The 17,226-nt window shown below is 44.8% G+C and overlaps 1 protein-coding gene across 6 annotated transcripts in view; it reads left to right on the forward strand.

Moving 5' to 3' along the window:
* Nucleotides 1-619: 619 nt before the first annotated feature.
* The window catches only part of LOC148008221 (calmodulin-binding receptor-like cytoplasmic kinase 2), a 57,659-nt gene continuing 41,052 nt past the window's right edge, over nt 620-17,226 (forward strand). For 5 of the 6 annotated variants that reach the window (XM_087674399.1, XM_087674397.1, XM_087674398.1 and 2 more), the window contains exon 1: nt 620-949. The gene's annotated coding sequence lies outside the window, so the exon portion shown is untranslated. The remainder of the gene's footprint in view (nt 950-17,226) is intronic. The other variant, XM_087674400.1, reaches the window with a different exon arrangement.

Here is a 17,226-nt window from a genome sequence, read left to right on the forward strand (position 1 = left end):
AGAGAGAGAGAGAGAAGAAAAGCGTGTAGAAAAAAAGAGAGAGAGAGGAGAAGAAGAAGAAGAGAGAATATGAAGAAAGAGAGAGATTAATAGAGAGGAAAGAAAAAAATTTAAAAGAGAGAGAGAGAAAATAAAAAAATTCAAAGAGAGAGAATAAGAAAAAAAAGGAAAAACGAGGAGAAGAAGAGAAGGAAAAGAGAGGAGAGATGGGGGAGAAGAAAAGGGAGGAGAGAGAGAAAGAGAGAGGGAGAGAAAAAAAGCAGAGCGAGAGGGAGGAGAGAAGAAAAGGAAGGAGGGAGAGAGAGAACCAAGAGAGGAGAGAAAATAGACTAAAATAAAAGGCAAAGAGAAAAAAAATAAAGACAAAGAGAAAAAAGAAAAGAAAAAAAGAGAAGAAATGGATTGTTGAATGATGTTGAGTGAGGTTGTGCTATAACATAGTAACTTAGCTTTACCGTACGATAACTTCACTTTTTGGTTCGTTTTGGAAGCACTTGTGTGCGAGATGCTAATATAGGGTAATGGATGGATCGGAGTAAAATATTTACAAAGCTCTTGCAAGGACATAGGCAACTTTATTGCAATTGCGACTCCATGCCCATGGTCTACACGTGCTCATTGGTTTTCTATGAATGCTTAATTGGGGGGCCGGGTTGAGTGCTTCTCGGTTGGTAGACTGGATGAGTTGGTTGCAAGTGGTGAAAGCCAGAGAGAGAGAGAGAGAGAGAGAGAGAGAGAGAGAGAGAGAGAGGTGGAACTTCTAGTCGTATGCTTACGGCTCGGGAGAGAAGACATGTCCTAACCGAAGAAGAGAAAGAGAAAACAGAAGCCGGCATCATATGTTTACGCCTCGAAAGAAGACTAGTCGTCAGTGAAAGAACAAGAGATAACAGAAGTTCGCATCATCGTAAGCTGAGGTCTCGAAAGAAGACAAATTTTCCTTGTAAAGGTGAGCTCCATTTTTGATTTCAATATCGGCTACCAGTCTGCCATAGCTCAAGGAAGAAGATTGCCGAGTGGAGTTATATCCATCAAAAGCATAGATGCACATAAATGGTTCCTGTTAATAGTATTAATCATCAAAGGAGAAAAAGGGGGACGATGCTGCAGTTCCCTGGGGGGGCGCACCGGCGGCTTTTGTAAAGGTGAGCTCCATTTTTGATTTCAATATCGGCTACCAGTCTGCCATAGCTCAAGGAAGAAGATTGCCGAGTGGAGTTATATCCATCAAAAGCATAGATGCACATAAATGGTTCCTGTTAATAGTATTAATCATCAAAGGAGAAAAAGGGGGACGATGCTGCAGTTCCCTGGGGGGGCAAGCCGCCGGGGTTTTTGCCTTATCTTCATGTGTTATGAAGCAGGAAATTCTGAAACTGAACGAGCCGATCATTTTGTGCAAATCTTATTTCTCGCATTTGCGTCCATTATTTTGGGGGAAAATCGTAACCTGGGGCACACCTTTCCAAACTACCTCAATCTGATGTATGGGAGTGGTAGGAAGAAGAGGGGCAAGGGACAAGATGCAAGCAAACTCGAGCAAAATGGGTTGGAAGCTTTGACCTAAGGTCAGTTTGAGAAGCTCCATGCTGGGCTGTGTGTCATCCGACTTGTCGAACTCTTCCTCTTGTAGCAGCTCTCCCCCGAGTCTCTGCTTTTGTGACTCTGGCGATCTTCCAGAACACAAAGTGCTTAGCAACTTTCAGTCTGGGAGACATTGACACATTTGCTGAATTGAATCTGAGGTTGAAGTTTGGGACATATCTTCTTGTGTCTGTCTGGTATACCTGTATATAATCACCATGCTTTTCCAAGATTGTGGCGTCCAGAAAAGACTCTATTTGCTGTAGGTGTCAACACATTTGCCAATGTTGTAGGGTAAGGGGGCCGAAAAAGTTATGGCGCCCTATTTAGTTGCATTTCGTATTGGCAGTACTTTCCCAATTGAAAGACAAATCAAGATGCATTGAGATACCTATTGGATGACATGTCCTCCACTAATTGGTGGAAAAGGCGGTGAAAGTGTCACCGAAATGGTTGCTCTCGGTTTTTTCTTCACACCCTCTGCTGTCACAAAACTGCGGGCTTTTTTCTCAACAAAGAAAAGCAGTTCAGCAGACATTGGGACCCCTAAATCTGATCAAAATCATCCAGATTTTTTCCTGCTGTGTCCAATGAAGCTTGCAAGCATATATTTGCAGGCGGCAAAGTGGTCTGCCATATTTGACTGTGGATCGAGCGGGGGGCAGTTAGGTGCCACAAAATCGTCTCACATTGTCTCTGGCACTAGAGTGTGGTGAGGGATGCCAGCACACTAGGGCTAGAAGGTGGAAGAGGAGGCCTTCACGGCCTTTTGCCTTTACTATAGAAGAGGATCCCTTCATAGCCCTGGCTTTTGCTTTTGCTAGAGAGCTTGAGTTGGAGTTTGAACTTGAATTTGAAGATGATGATGACTTGTTGGAGTCATTCTTACTTACCTTGCCTCCCCTTTTCCCCCCTTGTCGCCGTTGCTGCCATTGCCGCCGCCGCCTCCTTGTACTCGTCCTCATCTTCCTCCTTCGATAATGCCGCTAGGTTCTTGCATTCCCTTTCTTGCCACAATGGTAATACTGGATCTTCTTCTTTCTATGCTTGTCACTTACTCTTTGAAGGTGCAAATGCTTTCTGCTCACTACCATGTCGGGATGGTAGCCTCCCTTGTAAACACAAAGGAGCCTCATTGAAACATCCCTCTAAGATCCAACTTGCACGGTGCAAGCAAAACTCACCATAAAAGGGACTCAACATCAGACTCACCTCCCAGTTGTACAATCGTAGAGCCAAACGGGCTCACCCCTGAGCCTAGGAGCTAGCAACACTCTAGGTCACACAACCACATCCCAAGGATTGGTGTCCCATATCACTACTCCACACCATCCCGATGCATGGATGCATTGGCCAACGGGCCAAGCGTCTAAGAGTAGTGAGCACACAATTAATGTGCGCAATAGGGCCTTGATTCCTATTTATAGGACTCGATTATTCTAACTCCGAAGTGTCTTTAGTGCATTTGGGTGTCCAAGGATATGATACTTTTCCCCTGATAAATAATTGCTGTCCTTAGCAATATCGTGAGAGACAAAGTGAGGAAAACGACTCCTCAATGAATGTATCGATGTCCAAGTAGCCTCTGCCTCCAAGCGGTTTTTCACTTGACCAAATATTCGGGATAAATGGTCTAACAGGATCGTTTAGTCATAAGGTCAAGAACTGATTCGGGTTTGAGTGGAACATAATGAGTAGTATCCTTGAGCCGTAGGACTTTCTCAATTGGAATAATTTGCTTACCTTGTCCTAGTTGTTCTTTCAAATGACTCGTGTGGAACATGGGGTAAACTCGGATTTGTGAAGATAAGTCAAACTCATAGGATATGCTCTACTTATCTTCTTGGTAATTTGAAAAGGACCACAATACCTCAAGGACAATCTATCACACTTGTCGGTAGTCATTGAATTGGAGTCCTTTGGGACTTTAAGGTAAATCCACATGTCTTCTTAGAGCTGTCTAGGGGTACGATGTTGGTTAGCATAAAATGTGGTACAATCTTGGACTGTTTTAATGCTTTTCCTTGCAATCGTTAACATCTCCTGTATATCGTGCAAAAAGTTGACTAGGGATTGCATTTTTACCCACCTAAGCTTAGGTAGCAATTAATGGTTTTCGCTTATAATCATACGCATGCGTAAACGGGCTATAATCGATAGCCGAACGCTTAGTACTGCTATAAGCTAACTCAATCTGAGGAGGATAATGCTCCAAATCAGATTGTCTATGGGAGATATATGCATGAAGCGTATCCTCCATGGTTTGATTTGTCTGTTTGGTCTCCCATCAGTTTTTGGATATTTCGAGGACGACATGGACAATTGAGTTTTCACTTTTTGAAACATTGTTTGCCAAAAATGGCTAGTGAACTTAGGATTGTGGTTATTGACTATTTCATTAGGCAAACCATAAAGTCTGTAAAGGTGTTCGATAAAGAGACCAGCCAACTCATGGCTTTTTACTATCGCTTTGTAGAATGAATTGAGCTTTTTTTGTGAATCGATCGATCACAATCTAGAGGGACAACCCTATCACAAAATCCATAGAAATGCTACTTCATTTTCTATCAGGAATTTGTAAAGGATGCAATATCCTTGTCTATTTGTGCCGTTCAACTTTATTAAGTTGACATTGTGGATACTCACACATATAAGACTCAATTGTAGTCTTAGTATGTGGCCAATAAAAATGATAGGTGACCAAGGCCAAAGTTTGGTGTATGCTAGGGTGTTCAACGCTGCTCGACGCATCACGATACTTCTATAAAATTTTCTTGTGGAAATCTTGATCATGGGGTACGCAGCCTTCGGGCGTTTGGACCTCCTGAGCTTCTTGGGCTACTAGATCCCTCTTGAACTAGTTTCCAGATCTTATTGTAGTGAAGATCGTTTGGGCTATTATCTCTGAGAGAAAGATAGAAATCAATTGAAATTTCGGAGAATTCAACAAAAGCATTGACTTTAGGAATTCAACTAATAGCATCGACAACTATATTTGTAGCCTTTCTGTAATGAATTTCAAAGCCAAACTTTTGTAGAAGCTCCGGCCATCTCGCCTTGCGGCTATAGAGATTGTGTTGATCACATAGGTATTTCAATGAGTGATGGTCCATTTGAACTATAAACTAGGCGCCATACAAATAATGACGCTATACTTTTAAGTGCATGGATGATTGCTAACAATTCTTCTCTTGGGTAGTATAATGTGTTTGTGCATTAATGAGCTTATAGCTTTTGAATGCGATAGGTCGGCCATCTTGATAAAGGATAGCACATAAAGTATAATCACTTGCATCCATATGAACCTCAAAAGGTTTATTCAGATCAATAATTTGCAACATTGGTACAGTGGTAACAAGTTGTTTCAATGCTTGAAAACATTGATTGAGCTTACTAGTCCAAACAACTGGTGGACTAACGTGCTTCTTCTTGCTTTAAATACCCTCAAGCAAACATATCAAGGGTTTAACAATATTAGAATAGTTCTTAATGAATTCTTGAAAAAACCCAGCAAAACCTAAAAAAGATTTTACCTACCTTATGGTCCTGAAAATATGCTAGTCAAGCACTACTCGTACCTTTTCAGGATCAATTCAAATGCCATCAATCTAGATAACATGTCCAAGGTATAATAGCTCTGTGCAAAAGAATTCGCACTTGGATAGTTTGGCAAACAATTGCTCGTCTTAAGAGATATAAGATGATATACAAGTGTTTTGTATGCTCCTTCAATGACTTACTATAAATAAGGAAGTTGTTAAGGAAAACGACTATCCACTTCCCAAGATATGGAGGAAATAAAACAGTCATCATTTGTTGAAAAGTTGTGGGATTATTGGTCAATCCAAAAGATAGGATAAAAAATAGATAATGTCCATACCATGCTTAAAACACAATTTTTGGGACATTTTTTGAAGCTATCTATATCTGATGGTATTCGGACCTTAGATGGATTTCGGTAAGAGAGTGCGTATCACAAAGTCGATCAATAAGGTCATCCGTTCTAGGCAATATGTATTTATTCTCGATGGTTACCTTATTGAGCGCTTTGTAATCAACATAGAAGTGCATCGTGCCATCCTTCTCTTTGGCAAGAAGGATTGGTGCGCCCCATGGGGATTTACTTGGTTAATATAACCCTTAGCCAAATAGTCATGAAGTTGCCTAGCTATCTCGTCGTCCTCTTTTAGGCTAAACCTACAAGGTTGCCAAGAGATGGGATGACTATCAGACCAGGTTTCAATTATATGGTCTAAGATTCTGTGAGACGGTAAAAGACCATTAGGTAGCTTGGGTGGAAAAACATCAACATACTCATGTAATATCAGATTCAAAATACTCACTTACATTTGAACTCATATTAAGATTATTATTAAAAGAAATTGAATTACATTAATAATTAAATGATTGAACTTTTTCAATAAAAAACAGTTGGATTGAAAAAACGTTGAGTAAACTCCATTGCTGAAATTATATGTATATTATTTTTTGTGATCTCGAAGGCTAAATAGCCCTCGATGAAAGTATATGATTTTTATAATCAATATACAAGGAGTAGTATTTTTCAAAGAACCATGGTATGCTAAGAATGACATCCATATGGTCAAGGCTTCTAAGTTAGAGATTTATAATTTGATGATATTGTTGGATCTAGAGATCCAAGTCCAGTACAATTCGATCCTAGTGATCCACCGTAGGGCACTCCGTAGATTTGACATGATAAACTCAATCATTGAGTACCATGTGAAGTCGTAGTTTTTGTATCAAGCGAGAAGAAATATAATTATGAGTAGAATCATTATCAAATAGAACCGTAATGTCTTGGCCATTTATACGTCCAACGGCCTTTAGAAGGTCATGTAAGCCAAAAGTAGTTTTACTAATGGGACTATTGTTGCTATTGCTACCATTAACAAAACATTCTTTGAAGAAAATTTCAGAAGAAATACTTGGAGCCTCAAGTGCATTTATCGAAGTCTTGTTAGAAGACTTTGCCTTTTTTTTTTGGGGACACTCGTGATCACCACGAAAATGACCCATCTGGTCGTAGGCGAAACAATGGCCCTTTGAGATTCTCGCTACGAGCGACCTTACGCTTGCCATCCTTTTTCTTATGCAACTTGAAAGTCGGTTGACGAGGAGTTGCTGAGTTAGACAACTTCTTTGACTTAAGATTGAGGCAGCTTGATAGGAACCTCTAGTCAATTGGTTGCCCCTACTTGCAGCCAAAGTGTTGCCAAATTTTTTTGCATACTTGTAGATGTTCTTGAGTGAGTGAAGAGGATTGCAGATCACCTCATTTTGGTAGTCCAAGAGCAATTCAAAAAGGTATTACATGCAGAGTAGATATTTTAGGATTGTCCAAGGCTTTTGTTTTATGCAATAAATCTTTGAATTCTTGAGGGTACGCATCCAAGCTCATCTTGCATATATTCAACTCAAATAAAATTTGAAAAATTTTAATCCGATCGTTGTTTACAAAGTGTTTCCGAAAATTGTATTGAAAATCAGCCCAAGTCATGAGCTTAGGGTGTAGGCTTTGCCCACCAAGCGTATGCCTTCCCTTGTAACATGATTTGTATCTACCGATGCACTAAGCATCATCAAATTGATACAAATCAAAATACATCGTTCATTTGGCGAGCCATCAATCTATATTTGTTGCATCGCATTCCTTCTCCCCTTTAAAGGGATTGGGTTGGAATTGAAGAGGCTACTTCCTCATGGTTGTGGGCATAAATGAAAAATGACGAGTGTGTAGTGCTGCAACATTTTTTGAACTTGAGCTTGGAGAATTGCCACAATGGATGAATCTCTTTCGGATTTGAAAGAAGAAGAGGCTTGGAGATGCTACTTGTGCATGTGTTTAGGTTCAAGAGAAGCTGGATGGGCATTCTCCATGTGCTGAAGTTCAGTAGAAGCAGGCGCATCATAGGGAGAAACACCATGAGAAGACATGGTATTGACAAGAGGAGAGGTTTTGGGAGAGAGAGAGAGAGAGAAGAGATGATTTGGAGCTCAAGGAGTGCGAGAGAAAAGAGCAGAAGAAGCGGAAACTGTTCGCTTCAAATGTAGGACCGGAACCGGGGTTTGGGTGGGCTATTAGGGAAGGGGAGTAGCTAAAAGGCCTTGCTTTTGTCTTTAAAGCCAAGAGTAGTTTAAAGACTGAAAAAAATTGAATGATTAAGAAGACGGAGAGTTGGATTTTAATGTGTTGAAACTGTGAGAGTGCGCAGCGAAAGAAGAACACGAACACAGAGGAGAGGAGAGAAGAAGCAGAGAATGAAGGAAGAAAGTCTGCACTGACTGAGATGAATGCTGAATACACTGGAATGGACAGAACAGTCCCTGCACGCAGCCCGGAGCGTCAGTGAGGGAACCAGTACAGACTGGAAGCAGAGGCAGCACCAATGTCGGAGACGGAGACGGAGGAAGCAGTGCTGTACCTGCAGAGAGTGAATGCTGGACTGACTGGGGGGGCTGCTATAAATAGCCCCCAGCCAGCAAACTGGCTGACCAGCTAAACTGGCCGACCTGGCCAGATCTGGCCGACTATGGCCAGATCTGGTCCGACTGCCCAAAATAATGGGCAGTCAGCCCAGAAACAGCCCAAATTGGGCTGTAAAATGCCCAAGGCTGCATACTAACAAAAGCAGCCTAAAAACACATTGACAGAGCTCCTCTGTCTCCTGTCAGACTCTGACAGGAGCTCACAACCAGGAGATGACAGACTGAGACTTAATAAGAGCAGGCTAGTGCGCAGCGAAAGAAGAACACGAACACAGAGGAGAGGAGAGAAGAAGCAGAGAATGAAGGAAGAAAGTCTGCACTGACTGAGATGAATGCTGAATACACTGGAATGGACAGAACAGTCCCTGCACGCAGCCCGGAGCGTCAGTGAGGGAACCAGGACAGACTGGAAGTAGAGGCAGCACCAATGCCGGAGACGGAGACGGAGGAAGCAGTGCTGTACCTGCAGAGAGTGAATGCTGGACTGACTGGGGGGGCTGCTATAAATAGCCCCCAGCCAGCAAACTGGCCGACCAGCTAAACTGGCCGACCTGGCCAGATCTGGCCGACTATGGCCAGATCTGGTCCGACTGACCAGAACTGGTCCGACTGCCCAAAATAATGGGCAGTCAGCCCAGAAACAGCCCAAATTGGGCTGTAAAATGCCCAAGGCTGCATACTAACAAAAGCAGCCTAAAAACACACTGACAGAGCTCCTCTGTCTCCTGTCAGACTCTGACAGGAGCTCACAACTAGGAGATGACAGACTGAGACTGAATAAGAGCAGGCTAACACCCCCTCTCAACTCCTGGGAGAGTCTGAAGACCCAAGAACCGCATGTGATGAAGCAAAGAAGCCTGAGGCAACGGCTTCGTAAAGAGATCAGCTGCATTGGCCGCCGTAGGACAATAGACCACCACCAGCTCCGAATCCACAATCCGCTCTCGAACATAGTGATACTGAACCTCAATGTGCTTCGTACGAGCATGAAACACCGGGTTCTTAGCCAGAGCAAGAGCACTCTGGTTATCCACGCGCAGCTCCGTAGGTCCGGTCTGGGAAAAGCCAATCTCCGCGAGTAAGCGACGGAGCCAAACTGCCTCCATAGCGGTCGAACATAGGGCCCGATACTCAGCCTCTGTAGAAGAAAGTGCCACAGTAGGCTGCTTCTTGCTGCTCCAAGAGACAGCACCAGATCCAAGGGTGAAAGCATAACCTGTAGTGGATCGTCGCGAATCCACATCACCTGCCCAATTAGAATCACTCCATCCAGAAAGGGTAATCCCATCTCCATACATGATCCCAAAGGATCGAGTCCCCTGCAAATAGCAAAGAACCCGCAAGGCCGCCTGCCAGTGATCCTGGGTAGGAGTCTGCATAAAGGAAGACAATAAAGCCACCACAAAGGAGATATCCGGCCGAGTGTGAAGCAGCCAGATAAGAGAGCTGACAAGGCACCTGTAACGGGTGGGATCGGTAAGAGGAACTCCAGCTGTCAAAAGCTTGGACTCAGGGTCCATAGGGCATGAGATAGGCCGACACTCAGCCATATCAAACTCCGAAAGAAGCTCGGAGGTGTACCTGTGCTGCGAGATAAAAATGCCCTGTGCCATCTGATAGATCTCCAGACCTAGAAAGAAGTGAAGGATCCCTAGATCCGTCATGTCAAACTCCTGCTGTAGAATGGACCGTGTATGCTCCACCTGCTGAGTGTCGCTCCCTGTAATGATAAGATCATCCACATACAAGATGAGGAACACCGAAAGAGAATCCACAACCCGTAAGTAGAGGTTGGGATCATAAGCGGAGCGCGCAAAGCCACTCTGTAGAAAGAAGCGGTCAATCCGCTGGTACCAAGCACGAGGAGCCTACTTTAGGCCATAAAGAGCCTTCCGCAGCCTGTAGACATGATCCTCCTTCCCCTGCACAAGAAAACCAGGAGGCTGTGAAACATAAATCTCCTCCTCAAGAACGCCATTCAGAAAAGCAGACTTGACGTCTATCTGATAGACAGGCCAACGGTGATGAGCAGCAAGAGCCAAAAGCACTCGGATGGTGGACATCCTAGCTGTAGGAGCAAAAGTCTCAAAGTAATCCAACCCTGCACGCTGGGCAAAACCCTTGGCAACAAGCCTAGCTTTATGCTTGTGCAAGGAGCCATCTGCAAGATATTTGGTCTTAAAGACCCATTTCACACCAATCACCTTCCGTTTCGCGGGACGTGGTACAAGCTCCCACGTATGGTTTCGCTCGATGGAGTTGAGCTCGGCCTGCATAGCCTGTCTCCAAATATCCTGTGCAAGAGCCTCCTCCACAGTGGAAGGCTCGGAATCCTGAAGAATCTGTGACATAAGAGCATAGTTCATACATAGTGAACTGTCCTGCTGGGCCTGTAAACGTGCTGATCGACGTGGACCTGAAGAAGAAGCAGGAAAGTGAGTAACACCTGAATCCTGCATGAGCCGGCGATACCATAAAGGAATCCTGAGAGACTCCTGTGAGGGAGACCGGGGGGTCTCCGGAACCTGTAAAGCACCCAAATCGGAGAGGGACTCCCCCTCACCGAGTGAAGGTAAATCCTCCGCATCTGAAGAAGGCTGTATATCCCGTGAAGATCCCGAAGTGGCGGTAGAAGAGCTCGTAGAAGACGAAGGCACATCCACCAAAGGGGAAAGGGAAGCCGAAGGAGGAGGAATAGGGGGGGGGGGGGGGTCCGTCGAGGATGAAGAAACATCTGTAATAGAACCATCAATCGGATCCTCAGAGGCCGAAGCCTCATCAAAGATCACATCCCTGCTCACCTCAACCTGCCGAGTCGTCGGGTCGTAGAGCCGATATCCCTTCGTGGTCGTACTATAACCAACGAAGATAAGCTTTCTTGACTTAGAGTCGAACTTCGTCTTCCTCTTCTTCTTGGCCACATGGACAAAAGCATCGCACCCAAAGATGCGAAAATGGGACACGGAAGGCTTCTTTCCAAAGAAAGCCTCATATGGAGTCATGTCCTGTAACGCCGAAGTCGGAGAGCGGTTGCGTATATGCACCGCTGTAGCCACCGCCTCACCCCAAAGGAAATGAGGAAGACTCCTATGCTCCAGCATAGATCGGGCCATCTCAATCATGGTCCGATTCGCACGCTCCACCACACCATTCTCTGATGGTGTGTTCGGATGGGAATACTCCACCCGAATACCATGATCCCTGCAAAACTTAGAGAAAAGGTGAGAAGTGAACTCTCCACTGTGATTAGCTCGAACACCACGAACCTTGGAAGTTGTTTGGGTCTCCACAAACACCTGCCACTCACAGAAACGGGAGTACGCCTCGCTCTTATACTCCAAGAAATAAGGCCACACATAACGACTAAAGTCGTCCACAATCAGCATCAAATACTTGGCCTTCCCAAGGGAGGCCGTGCCCATAGGTCCGCAAAGGTCGGTATGAACCAACTCAAGCGGAGAAGTAGCCCTCCTAGAAGCAACCTGTGGGTGAGGCTGCCGGTGCTGCTTGCCCCTCAAGCAGCTAGGGCACAAAGTGTGAAGAGGAGGGAAATCAGGAAGTCCCTCCACCATCTTCCTCCTAGAAGCCCGGCGGAGAGAATCGAGGTTCAAATGACCATACCGAGCATGCCAGAGCAGATGAAGCTCATGGGAAGTCCGCGCAGCCAAGGCTGTGAGCGTATAAAGCCCACCCTCCTGTGTACCTGTCCAAAGAGCATCACCTGTAGAAGCATCCTCCACTGTGACTGCATCCTGAGTAAAAATGACTCGGGTACCTAACTGAGTAAGACCATGCACGGATAATAGGTTAAAGCCCAAATCAGGCACATAGAGAACTTTGGTGGAGGAAGACCGCCTGTCAGAAAACATAGGTAAAGTCCCCACTCCATGAATAGGAATTGTAGAATTGTCACCAATGGTGACTGTACCCCCTCTGGAACGAAGATCCTGAAGCCAATTCTGACGGAAGGTCATATGTGAAGATGCTCCACTGTCAACGAGCCAAGGCTTCTCCTGTGTGGTAGAAGCTAGGGCAGTGTCTTCCTCAACAAAGAGATGCACAAACGCAGATTCTGTTGTGGCTGGGGCTTCCTTCGAGTCCTTCTCCTTAGGCTTCAAATGGGGATACTTCTGCCAACACTTCTCCTCGGGATGAGTGCCCTTTCCACAATGGGGACACTTGGGCTTCTTCTCCTTCGCATCCTTCTTATCTTCCTCCTTCTTGTCCTTGGACTTCTCCTTCTTTTGTTTCTTCTTCTTGCCACCACCTGTGGTAGCCGTAAATGCCTTGGTGGAGCCACTGGCTCCCACCTCTTTGAGTCGCTCGTCATGCTCCAAGACAAGCGGGGAAAGCTCCTCCCATAGGAGAGTCTCACGGGTTCTCGTAGTGATGAGGCTGGTGTAGAAGACATCATAACGGGGTGATGGCAGCTGAGTCAACAGAATCGCCATATCCTCAGACGATATCAGACGACCAAGAGAGGCTAGCTCGCCTCGCATATCCTCCATCTTCGTGATGTGCTCCTTCATGGAAGAAGAACCATCAAGACTGAGCATCCGCAACTTCTTCTCCAGGGAAATCTTGTGGGCAAATGTCTTGTGCTGATACAAAGATGCAAGCTTTGTCCATATTTCCGCCGCAGTCTTTAACCTGTGAACATGTACAAGAACAGAATCATGGAGACTCATAAAAAGAAAGGAACGGGCTCGAGAGTTGAGCCTATCCCATAAGGCTGCACGGTCCATAGAGGTGCCATCGGACGAATCCACGGGGGGTCGGTCGATGGGCGAAGAAACAAGCTCCCATAGATCAAAGGTATCAAGGATGCAAGCCACCTTGCATGACCATAGGGAGTAGTTGGAACCATCCAACTTATCTTCCTTCGGAAAGGAAGGGAGAATCGGCACCTGTATAGAGGGAATCAAGGAAGGCATCCACACAGTTGATGCAGTCTTCACTGAAGAAACCTTCGCAGTAGATGGAACCCTCTGAGATGCATGGACTGAAGAAGGACGAGTGCGAGGAGGGTCTTCCCGATGTCGAACTTCACGATAGTCCCGCCTCCGCTCAGAGGAATGATGAGAAAGAAGCTCATCCTCTGAGTCTTCAAAGCTTGAAAACTGGTAAGACATCTTCCAATCTGCAAAATACCAAAGAAAGTTGTGCCGCTGACGAAATAGGACCAGCAATGTGGTCACCAACCACCAAGACGCAGGCAGAGAGTGCCTACAAACACCTGGATCTGCAAAACGCAAATAGATCTGATGTCGAACACTAGAATCGAGACCACCAGCACCGGGAACAAGCCCAGACAGAGGTCGCCTGCAGGATAGGAGCAGCCGGGGTAGAAGCGACCTGCAAAACAGCAAAACGCAGGCTGTAGGAAGGTCGCCCTGCAGCAGAAGAGGTCTCCTGGCAGCAAACGCAGGGTTGCTGCGTCACTGAATGACGTGGCAGCCCCTTTGTACAGCAAACGCAGGCTGTACAGCCTTCTGATGCAGTCGCCTGGCTGGGATGGACCTGTGGGCAGCCGCCTGAAGGAATCGCCTGGCTGTTGTGGAACTGTGGGCAGCAGCAGTAAGGTATTTCTCTCGTCCTCCGTGCTCTCAATCAGGCAATGATACCATGTGAGAGTGCGCAGCGAAAGAAGAACACGAACACAGAGGAGAGGAGAGAAGAAGCAGAGAATGAAGGAAGAAAGTCTGCACTGACTGAGATGAATGCTGAATACACTGGAATGGACAGAACAGTCCCTGCACGCAGCCCGGAGCGTCAGTGAGGGAACCAGGACAGACTGGAAGTAGAGGCAGCACCAATGCCGGAGACGGAGACGGAGGAAGCAGTGCTGTACCTGCAGAGAGTGAATGCTGGACTGACTGGGGGGGCTGCTATAAATAGCCCCCAGCCAGCAAACTGGCCGACCAGCTAAACTGGCCGACCTGGCCAGATCTGGCCGACTATGGCCAGATCTGGTCCGACTGCCCAAAACAATGGGCAGTCAGCCCAGAAACAGCCCAAATTGGGCTGTAAAATGCCCAAGGCTGCATACTAACAAAAGCAGCCTAAAAACACACTGACAGAGCTCCTCTGTCTCCTGTCAGACTCTGACAGGAGCTCACAACCAGGAGATGACAGACTGAGATTGAATAAGAGCAGGCTAACAGAAACATGTATGCAACTTGTTTAGGTAATGATATACATGGACTAGGAAATAGTGATTTCCCCCCACTTAGGACTCCCACGTTCTTAGAATTTGTCAATTTTGGGCAATGTCCATGTAATTTGTGTAGTGTGGACACTTTAATAAGTGTCACTTTAGTGTGTATACTTAGTGTCTTGACATTAAAAGTAGTGTCACTAGGGACTAGAGTGAGTTAGCTTAACTCTAGTTAGTTGGTGGAGGGTTGGTTAGGTCAATCCTTGACCTAACACCCTTGATCTAACTTAGGTTGTACCTTAACTCTTTTCACTTCACTTCAGTAAGTACACTCTCACTCATAGTCATTGTCTCGTTTCTCTCTTCCATAGTCGGTGCATTTTTCTCACATTTGGTATTAGAGCAGTTCCCGTGCTTGGCATGATTTGTAGCCATTGGAGGACCTTCTGAGGTAGCTAGGGGCAGGAGAAAACCAATCAACAACTGGAGACAGTATCTATAGGCTGTTGAGATAGGGCAGTAGTAGCAAATGACTGCTTTTCTTCAATTCTTCGTGAAGAAAGTTTGAATTTTCTCTCTCCTCGGCATTCTCTCTCATCTCTCAGTCTTTCTACAGCCTTGTCCCAAGTAGTACAATATTCAGATCACTAGAGGTTGAGAAATTTCCGATTTCTCTATTATAAGCCCTAAATTGTAGAGTAGAAATTAGGGTTTAGCAGTAGCCTCAAGAAGCATGCCAGAAATTGGAAGCTCTAAGACTTGGATTAATAGGGTTGAAGCTCTTTTCCATCAAATTCAAGTGGAGGGGCCAGCAAATCATTGAACTTGGGGCATTTTCCATCTCTATCAAAGCGAGAGAAGGCTAATTGACTGCTCGAATTAAGGGGCAAATCAGATTGAAGACTACTAGGTCATTTTGGATAGTAAGGGGAGTTGGAATATCAAAAGGGATTGGGAGAATCTCATTGTACATTAACTTCTTCTTCAATTAAGTTAAAGAAATACCGAAAGGGGCACTAGTTTTGGGGCCAACAGGGTGTCCATTGTCCAAGATTGTAAATTAATTTGCATTTCTCAGTTTTGTAATAAATATTGTTGCTGTAATTAAGTGCTTAATCAAGAAATTACCACCCTTTCCAAGAAGGTAGCCTGCTTTCATGGTTCCATTGCCGGGATACCACTCAATTCCTTGATTTGGTAGACCCGAGGCATCTCATTGCAAGTCAAAGCTTTGTGTTGGCGCTGATTTTTGCTCTCAGCTGAGAAATTACAGCAATTTGTCTTCTTACAATCAGATGGACTCAAGCAGTGATGATGCCTCTCAGTATGAACATTCACATAGGAATGAAGGAAATGCAATGCTTGACCTTGGACAAGGCTCAGACCATGGACAACAAGATGAAAATGTTGCAGTTGGGCAAGATACACGGCCTTCAAGGCATAAGGAGGCTGATGACTAGCAAAGTGAAGAGGAAATTGATGACCAGTTCAAGAATCGGATGAGGACAGCAGCAAATTTCGTTGTTGAATTGGCAAAGGATCCTCAATTTATCCGATTTTTGAATGCTCCAAAGGATAGCAAAGGCAAGAAGAAGAATACGTCTTCTACACCTTCGGAACAACAAGATGCACTATACATAAAGCCAAACCCTTCATTTGAAGCTCCCAAAGATGCTAATGAAACATAATAGTTGGTACCTAGGGGGCAATGAATGCAAATCAAGGGCCATCACGGAAGTGTCAATCCAATGGATTTTGTATTGTCGGGCATGCATGCTATGATAGGGTAGCTAGGCTACTTTGGTGGAAGCATGATTTTTCATGCTATGGTTGGACAGGGACGGTATATGGAAATGTATGGCACAAATCCCTGTGGTATGTAATAGCCAATGCATGGTGTGCAAGGCCCAATATATTCAGGTATGGCTGAAAATGTGTAAAACCCTATGTATGACAGCATTGGTTTGATACTTGGGGCACCAAAGTAGCATGTTTGGTAATGCTTTTGCACCCTCGAATGCTTATGGGGCTCAAGGAATGAGTGTTGGTCATGCAAATGCTCCATTTGGTGTTGGTTTTGATGTAAATTCAGCAAATGCACCCTTTTTGCAGCAGCCAGTGTATGACAACTTGACATCCAAAGGGGCAGCAAAAGACTATGATGAGGGTGGAAAAGCAATGAAGTTTGAGTCCTTTAGTGGTGTACAAGATAGACTGAAAGCTTTGACTTTCATTCAGTAGTTTAATATAGTTATTCAGTGGGAAACTTTACCAAGTCCTCCAAGATTCGAAAGGCAGCCACTTTCTTGAAAGGGAATGCATTGTAAAGGTGGTCCACTCTTTTGATGCAAGGTAGAGCACCGTCAACGTGGTACAATTCAAGCAAATGTTTGCATTGAATTGGTTGACAAGTACCTTTGAAGTGGAGATCATGACAACTTGGAATAAGCTGGATGCTAAGGAATGCAAAAATTTGGAGCAATACAATAAGAAGTTTTGGGATGCATTGCTACTATTACTTCTTATTGCCTTGTACCCTTCATGAACAAGTGGAAAAATATGTTTGTGGGGTGCCCAAAGGAATCATGGATTTTTGCATTAAATCCATCGTGTCTAGCATGTCTTAGCTCATAGAGATTGCTTCTATAGCCAATGCTTTGCTGGGTGGGAAGGATTTTGGCTTCCTAGAGTAGGGGAAAAAAGCCGAATAAAAGTTGTTTAAGGCTGAGAAAAGGGGCATATCTGAAAATCAGCCTAAAAAGAGGCCAAAACAGTAAAGAAAGGGCTAAAAAACATTGCCACAATGTAGGGAATTGATAGCTACAAATAAATATTTTCTTTGTGAATAGGAGGGTCACATTGCAAGGGATTGTCCCAATAGGCAGCAAGTTGGAAAATCGGAAAATCAGGGAGATTCTAAAGGAAAGAAGCCCAAAATATGAGTGGGATTGGTGGTGCCCGATGTGGTTATTGAT

Source organism: Lygodium microphyllum, unplaced genomic scaffold, assembly GCF_053477565.2.
Source record: "Lygodium microphyllum isolate KBCC unplaced genomic scaffold, Lygodium_microphyllum_v1.1.10 scaffold_261, whole genome shotgun sequence".
Lineage (NCBI taxonomy): Eukaryota > Viridiplantae > Streptophyta > Polypodiopsida > Schizaeales > Lygodiaceae > Lygodium > Lygodium microphyllum.